Below are 9,063 nucleotides of genomic sequence, written 5' to 3' on the forward strand. Positions count from 1 at the left end.
GTGGAGATGGGAACAATGCTTTACGACAGGGCCCAGTTAAATACTGTATATGTCACATCAGTTGCCATAAAACGTGCCACCTGTTCCCCTGTGGATAATATCAGAGAGACACAGCCCCCGATGGAAGACCCCCCATCCCCAACACACACACCGCTCCAGAGACGGATATAAAAAAAAAAGAAAGATTTCATTACACCACTGAATGAGGCCTCACCACCGCGTGCCTCCGAGTCTTGCCCGCTCACCGTGTTTGTCAAAGGTGGTGTCAGAAACGGGTGCCTAAATCAGTGTGACGTACACCCACCGCAGGAGAAGTAAAGGAATGGAACGCCTCAGGACAGCACCGTTAATAATTGATGAAGTGATATTTTACTGGGACCACATAAACATGATGGAGACCCCGAGTATGCATGCTAGAATAACCAGTATAGTATTATCATATCGTCAACATTCATTTACTTTATATGGCACATGGATGAATTCATAGATCACAGCTAGATGGGGGGGGGGATGACGAACAGTAAGATTGCTATAGCTTAAAAAAATGGATGTGAGAGAAATCTGAAGCGGGCTGATTGTAAGTGATTCCTCGTTGTAACTTCTAATCAATTCGGCAGATGATAATCATTCATCCCTCTAATTGCACTGGAAATCACTGCAGAGACCCAGAGGACACGAGTATAATTGCTGATTTGACAAATGAGACTGAAATGGCAGCCGAGCTGATAGAATACTTCTAATGAAAGGTTTTTTTACAAAACCCTACCCAGCCTCCAAAATGACAACATGCATGAATGCGTCCAAAATTATTATTTTCATGTGTTTGACAAAACAAAAAGAACAGCTGATAGGCTAAATGCATACAGTCGACTGTTTGATATTTTGCGTAACATGAGTGAAATGGGGCTTGACAACATGTGCATGTGGGGTAGAGAGGTCTGCTCCATCACAGTCTGAGGCAACTAACAAACATTCCTGTTAAGTTATGGAAATGATGTAAGCTATAAAAACCTGGATTTTTGCCATGGAGAGTTTGATAGAGAACAAGAGCATACACACTATTGCCATGTCAGTGTAGAGTTGTGTGAGTGTGTGTGTGTGTGTGTGTGTGTGTGTGTGTGTATTTTGAATCCTTACATTACATTTTGTTCAATATTATTGCTTTTGCCTGCAGCTTTCTGAGGCAGTGCCTGGTGTGTGTGAAAAATATGGCGTGTCTTTGCCTGAACAGAGATGCAAACAGGTTAGAGGTTTAAACAGGTGGGAATGGGGGAGATGCAGCGCAGCAGTCCCGTACCACTAACATACATGTACTATGGGCCAGAGCGTACTAACGCTTTTGCACCCACTTCAGGTCAATGAAGCAAGGTATGTACAAACAGGCCGCAATGATGTTAAAGCGCAAACTGCCTGTCGCGGAGCTGAAAATGGCCCATTGCATTTTTCGTGTCATGCATATGCATTCATGGGAGGATCCAGGGGAAAGTGGGAGTTTAGCGTAAAGAGATGGGAGGGGAAGAGTAAAGAGCACCTAGTTATGTATTCTGCGGTATGTACAAAGACTGCTTGTGAAAGCGTACGTCTATTCTGTGCCTAAATACTTCTGCCTTGTAAAAGCAGGTGTTAATCCAAATTGCAGTTCAATGCGTCAATAAGAGAACCTTTCAAAGACAACAGAATCGCTATTTAGAGCACCAGTTTTGTAAGTATTTGTACTATCAAAAGCAACCTTAACTTTTGAATATCTTACTTTCACTTTCACGTCATTCACTTAAACTTTCCTACTTGCTAGATTTGACCAGTATTTCATAGCCTACGTGCACAAGTAGTTTGAGTAGAATTACTGATCTTCATTATCTCCCTGCTTGTTGACATCTTATGGTATTATTTCATGATCGCTAAACATTTGATTCTTTTTAATGTTGTCATCCGTTAACTTCAACTGCGCTTGTATGTAGGCTCAATAAATTGCGTTTATGGACGGAAACTTGGGTCTGACAGCGTTCACAATCTGCGGTTTGTCCATGGCGCTGATAAGTATACGTTCGCAAATATACGTACATTTGGCCCTCAGTGCCCACAGGGACCCAGGTTCGAGTCTGGCCTGAGGGCATTTCCTAATCCCACTTCAAATCTCCCTCCCTCAATCATGTCCTGCTATCTCTTCACTGTCCTGACAAATAAAGGCCAAAATCTCCAAAAAAATTACTTAAAGAAGTGAGGGCATTGCATAGAAAGATAAACCGTCTACAACTGGGGGGGTTTAGGGACATGCTCTTCTGGAAGACACTTTGGAAGGATGTTTCCAGCTAGCATTCTACTCTACCTCCTGATTGGCGAGTACTCGCTGGTTAGTTGATCAGGGGTGTGAGTTCCTCCTTCTCTTTCTAGTCAATATAGTCATAATGTGTATTTCAATCAGAGTTCAGAAATAAATCATAAATCCCTGAGAAATAAACAAATGCAGATTCAGATTTGGATGATGAGCTGATTGTCCATTAATCAAGATGCATAACCAGAAAAACGTCTCCGTCACTGTAAAAAAAAAAAAAAAACATGATGAGTTTGCCTTGTAAATGTAAAGAAATGAATTTCCAGTAGTGAGCAGTGCATTCCTTCAGTCTGAAATGCAAAGGGGCACACGTTTATTGCCATGAAACCTAATCCTTAGCTCTGGTATGGTCTTGATTGTGTCGGTCAAGGGCTTCTGCTGAGCACAGAGATTCAGTAAATTGGAGCCCATCTCAGAGATACAGTAGGGGCCTCAGACCTCATCGCTCATCTCTCGTCTCATCCCTTTGTGTGTGAGAGAGGACGGCAAGCACAATGGGACATTCTCTCACGGGAGAGCCCAGAGCCCCCATAAATTCAGCGTCTCACAACATAGAGCTCTGTGGCTGTAAAATAGCACTCCTGTGTTACCCACCACCCCTGCAACACCCACACACACTATATCAATTCCATTAGGCCTGATCTATTCAACCGCATCTTCATTTAGAAGGGTGAGAGTGGCCACCACCACCCTGATTTATGAAATGCAGGTACGGGAAATTCATATTGCATGAGTAAAAGTGATAAAAGCTGGAAGAGTTCCTGAAATAGGTTATGTGGCTCCAGTCAATTGGCCGAGTTGATTTCCTGTGGAGTCCGTCTCTGTGTGGCTCTCCGCAGTCACACACCGCATGATCCCAGTACAGATCCGGAGCCCACAGGAAGATAACCTTTGGGACATGTCACAAAAGAGAGTGCAGATGATTTAAGCTGCTGCTTATGAAAGGGGCCCATTCCTCACTCTCCTTGTCTTCCTCTCTTTCTCGCTCTCCCTTTTCCTCTGTCTGTCACACTCTCCATCTCGCTCTCTGTCTCTCTATCTCCCTCAGAGCTGCACTCTCACAGTCAGAAACATAACAGCCGTTTATGGGTCCCCTCGGAGGAAGTGTGAGGAAATAAGACGGTCAGGGAAAAACGTTGTCTGAGAGAAATACGAGAAGGTGCATGTGTGGAGGCGACTCTAAACAGCCCAGAGCTCTTATGCTTTGTTACTTTATGGCTTTTATGAATACTTTTTTCTTGCACATTTTAGTCCTGAATAACATCTCCTCTGAAGTTGTGTGTGTTGTTTTCACACTGATGATCATTCAGAATTGATAGATTGCTATTCAGTCCTATTAGGATTCACCCAGCAGTCCACATTTAAAGTCCATCTGCTAAAATCTACACTACTGGGAATATTTAATCAGCAGAATACCAACTGTCACTGGGATGACAACAATGGAATTCTCGGTACCAAGAATTTCTGGTGCCAAAGGACGCTCTTTGTATGGTGGGTCAAGGACACAGGCAAGCACCATCTCTCTAGATTCTTTAACTTTTGCAAACCTTTTTTGCAAGCTGTCCAGCATGGTTTCTCTCATGGTTTGCATACTCCTGGTGGTTGGTCCCTCTGACTCCAGTAAACAGCGTAACACTGCTGTACAGGACGTGGATGTGGAGTCTGCTCTACTGGATGTGTAAAATGCAGGATGTGGATGAGTCTGCTCTACTGGATGTGTAAAATGCAGGATGTGGATGTGGAGTATGCTCTACTGGATGTGTAAAATGCAGGATGTGGATGAGTCTGCTCTGCTGGATGTGTAAAATGCAGGGTGTGGATGAGTCTGCTCTACTGGATGTGTAAAATGCAGGGTGTGGATGAGTCTGCTCTACTGGATGTGTAAAATGCAGGATGTGGATGAGTCTGCTCTACTGGATGTGTAAAATGCAGGGTGTGGATGAGTCTGCTCTACTGAATTCACCACCTCCAGTGGTCCAAGGATCTCTGCCAGGTTCGATGCTATATGGACCATTCCTCTGCTGACAGACGTGAACAATGTCCATGGTCGCTAGCATATGATAATCAAATGAATATCATCCTCACCAACATGTGTAGTGTAGAGTTCCACCTTGTCTGTACTGCCTGTATGATAGAATGGGCCTGAATGAGAGTATAGTTCCATGTCAAATCAGCCTAGAAAATCACTATGTTTCATTTTTACGTTAGTCTTATTACACTTTCTAACTTGAGAAGAGACACGTTTTAGATAGGAAATGTAGGCACTTAGGCACTTTTAACCTTTAACAGTCTGGGGTCTGTTAGTAAGGAAGTCCATAATCCAGTTGCCACTTGAGGAGAAGGTTAAGGACGGGAGTTTGCCTATGTTCCCACAGCCCTGTTCCCACCCTGTCCCTAACCTAACCCTAATTTTGAAAATGTTCTAGAAATGTGGGAATTAAAAATAGTGATGGTGACTAGTCACCATGGGGACCATCTAAATCTATGCCAATGCGTTAGAGATGCAGTTGGCCTCTATGAATTGCAAGGTGCACACAAGTTAGCGCAGGGGTAGCATAAAGTTTGCTGTCCTGTTTGATCACAGAGCCTACACAAAATGTCTGTATTTCAGACTTCTTCGTCCCGGCAAGAGTAACAGGTGTGATTATTCAAATTCCCCATGTTATTTTCCCATAGCAAAACATAAATCACAAGATATCAAATCTCCTTATATGGGCAAAGATGAAAGCTTTTTTTGTAGGCAAACTTTAGGGGTCTATATCAACAAATATGACATTATCCAGCATCGTTTGCAGCGCCTAGCTGGCCCATAACATCTAAGTTTGCATTGAATTTGATTTGAAGGGGTAAACCAGCTTGCTTTTGCCAATATAAAAAAATTAAATGTTAGGGTTTCTAGTAGCTAGCTAATGAGGCAGCTGTAATGCCATAATCCAAATGTGTCCTTCTTAGTTCCATTTGCTCACTGACCTTTAACATTTTGCACTTAGAGCACTTGGCACATCATTGGCACCTCTTGGGTTAGATGTTGCTTTTTATGAAAAAAAGTCAACATTTGATTAAATTTAAAACCATTTAACCACATTTGCGCTATTACTTATTAATGGTTGAACTGTGGATTACTGTTTTAGTTAATGTGGAAAGTCAGACATTTTAATTAATGACCGAATTAAATTGGAGGATTAGTTAAATACAGTATGTTCTTTTATTAATCCTTCACAACATTTACAATTACACCTGTGTTAATTAGTAAACCTGATAGGACTGTAGTCACAATCGCTGGACATGCTTTTGCTCATTTCACAAGAGTCAATGAGCAGAATAATTACATACTATAGAATTTTCTATAATCATAGAATCATTTCATGTCAATGTAGTTACATTTATTGATATTGATATGATGAAATTTGTAAGGTTGAAATTTCATTTTGGCATGCATGTTTTAGAATGTGTGTTTGCTTTTTAAGTTAAGGAAAAACAACATGCCACTTTATTTACTGTACTTTTGTCTTTTTTGCTTTCATGGTTTCATTTTAAACTGTAGGAGATCAATAGAGTGAAAAGTGAAAGGGTTTTACAAAAGCACAAAATAAGAAAACCAGCAAAGAAAAACATTATTTCTTATTTTTGGCTATTATTTGTATTTGCTTTGTATCATTTGAAAATTCTTTCTGGAGAGGCCTCTTGGCTGTGCAGCAATTTAGGACTGAGAAGTTGCCTTGCAGTCTTTGGTTGCCTAGCATGTCACAGCTTTGCATGTCAGGCAGCGGCGTCTGTCCTCTGTCCAATCTCCTTATCTTTTAAAAGATAAATAGCCCCACCTGGGTGTGGTGACCTCTACAGGAGCCATTCATGAGCTTGACCCCTGTCCAATGCATGGTGACACAACCACTCAGGTCATGCTTGAGTGAGCTGCAGCATGACGCATCTCAGCTATCAGCTGAAATACACTGTTTTTTGTGTAACATTTTTTTTATGTGTCAGGTTCCCCAGAAGGCAATGCTAAAACTGAAGCGGATCCAAACTACTTTTGTCCCAAACCTGAGGTCGATTTCAACTGCTGTTTGAGAACGCTTAATGAAATGCCACAGTGACGCTAGCCGCAAAACTTCAGGCTGCTTGATGACCTTTTAAAAGCCAAAAGCTTAAATGTTGATGACCAGTGACCTACAGGATCGCCCATTCCGGGGTCAGGATTCCACTTGTGCCTGGGAGGTGCATCTAAGGCCAGACTGTAGCCAGAGCAGAGAGATGAAGAATAGCAGGTTTCAGCAGACGCAAGAGTACATGACATTTCCACCACACTAATTTGATTATCGCAGATTGCATCAGTGTCCGATAATTAGGAGATTTATATGGGGGTCGGCACTCCAGAGGTCTACCACAATTGCCAGCAATGTTAAAGTCATTAACACCAAGACATCACACTCAAGCGCACTGAAATAGTGGTCAAGTCATTTCCAGTATAATCAATTACTGCATGGACTAATTTGATCCATATTACATTAAGGCATAATTGAGATTAAATAGGGCCATACTATGCAGCATGGTACTATATTGAGTTCAGATGCACTGTTAATATAGGCCTGATATACAAAGCATTACTGGACTGGAGAACACAGCATGGACAGGCCATACACTGTAGATGATCGTGGCTTACAATGTTATCTACTAAAAAAAAAAAAATATGCCGAAGAAAAAATTTTATTCTCAAAGAAAATGGAAGTCTCCAGAGAGGAACCTATTTGCATATATTATACTGATGGCCACAGAGTTTCAGAAAAGAAAAAAAAACATGTGCAAAGCACAGAGTGGGAGTGTGGGAGGGATAAAAAGAACGGAAGATCCAGAAAGCACATATTTTAGGGTCTGTCACACTCCACTGCTTCCTCTAAATATCTGTCTGGCTCGGAGTCCAGCGCCCTGTTTGGAATGCATTAGTAGAGACGTGTGACAAGGAAAAGGCACTGGCTCGCTTATAATGGAATCCACATAATTGCCCAATCTACATGATTATTTGCAGGGTGCTGACATTGATAAGGGAATGCTGTTTGTTTCTTGCCCATGAAATTCCTGACAACAGTAATGGTGGTGGGCAGAACCTGAATAACTTGTCTGTTTCTCAAGGGAAGAAAACACATTAAAGCTTTTGGCATGCATTAGTGCATAGAGGCAGTGTCAGAACATAGTCTAAACACAACTGAGCGGTGTGTGTACATAAAAACTTAACGATATTGCTCCAGGAAGGGTTTTTAACATGTGTATGTTAATTATGTTAATTGTGCTTATGTAGATTGTAATAACATTAATTAAATGTATACATTACGTTAAGATAATTGCGATAATAAAAGAGTTTAACCATTTAATGATTATTTTTTTACATGTTCGCAATCTACATTTATTCTAACTAGTATTAGTGAAGAATAGATCATCACTGGTTGGGCAATACATAAGACAAATTAGTACTCTGGGCTGTTGTTACGCTCATCACTTATCCATAAGAAGGCAGAGTGGAGATATTGAATTTGCAAATATCTACAAAGTCTTTTCATGTGTTTATGGTGTGCATTAAGCAACTGGAAATTAAGCCTTTAAATGGGTCTTGAAACAGTGTTGTTCTGTCTTATCAAGATTTTATTTTTACATAAAAATAATTAATAATATCATGAAATGTAAGACTGTGAAGATGTAAACAATCAAACCATTTTTTTTTTATCAAAAATCTTTTTTTTTTCTGCACCGACCAGAAATAAAATTAAAAAAAAAGAACATGCACATCTGTGTGCTCCAGTGATTCACATGTTTCATGAGTTTTAGTTGAATTTTGCCTATTGAGAGGTGTGTGTGTGTGTGTGGGGGCAGATGTTTCCCTGCCCCACCCCATTCCTCCCCACCCGCCTCCTCTCCTGCCCTGTTCATTTGCGGAGATCTGGTGTGGAGTTGCAGGGGAAATCTCCCTGGCAAGCCTTATGGGGTGGATCAGATAAAAAGGGACAACAGTAGCAGCAGCATATCTTCGTGCCTATGGGTTTTTGAAGTGTAAATCACAAGCAGGAAGTGATTTCCCCAATGCCACAACCCACTACATGAATACAACCCCTCTACACAACACGGCATGCCTGACCACGAGTAGTGGGTTATATATTTTTCCATTTTGTTTTATCTCTGTTTGTTTTATCCTTTTACTGTTTTTTCCCATTGTGCTATTTGTGCCTTATTTTATCCCCTTGAGATATGGCCACACATTGCTTATACTGGTCATACATGTTATATATATATTATTAAAAGAATATGAAGTGATGGGATGAGAATTTTAATTGTGCAATAGCGCTATATAGCAATGATGTTATTAGAAAAATCTCCACCCATGCTGCCATGGAATAACAGTGTGTTGCTGTACACAGCATGGTGTTGCAGCTGCACAGAGATTTTGTACAGGAAGGCAGAAAATAGACTCCAATGTTCCAACTATATCTTGTTCCAACTATACCCTTAAGTCCCTTTATCAAGGACAACGTGTCTATTAGACCCAATACTATCTAGTCTTTTAAAGGAATTATTGCCTGTCTTACTTAATTATTTTCTTCTAATTTTGAACAAGTCACTTGCTCTAGGTTCTGTGCCATCAGCATTTAAAACAGCCATTAACCACTGCTTAAAAAGCCCAATTTGGATCGACAAATTCTGAGCAATTATAGACCAAATTCTAATCAGCCTTTCATGTCCAAATT

The sequence above is a fragment of the Alosa alosa genome, chromosome 13, assembly GCF_017589495.1.
Source record: "Alosa alosa isolate M-15738 ecotype Scorff River chromosome 13, AALO_Geno_1.1, whole genome shotgun sequence".
NCBI classification, from domain to species: Eukaryota; Metazoa; Chordata; class Actinopteri; order Clupeiformes; family Clupeidae; genus Alosa; species Alosa alosa.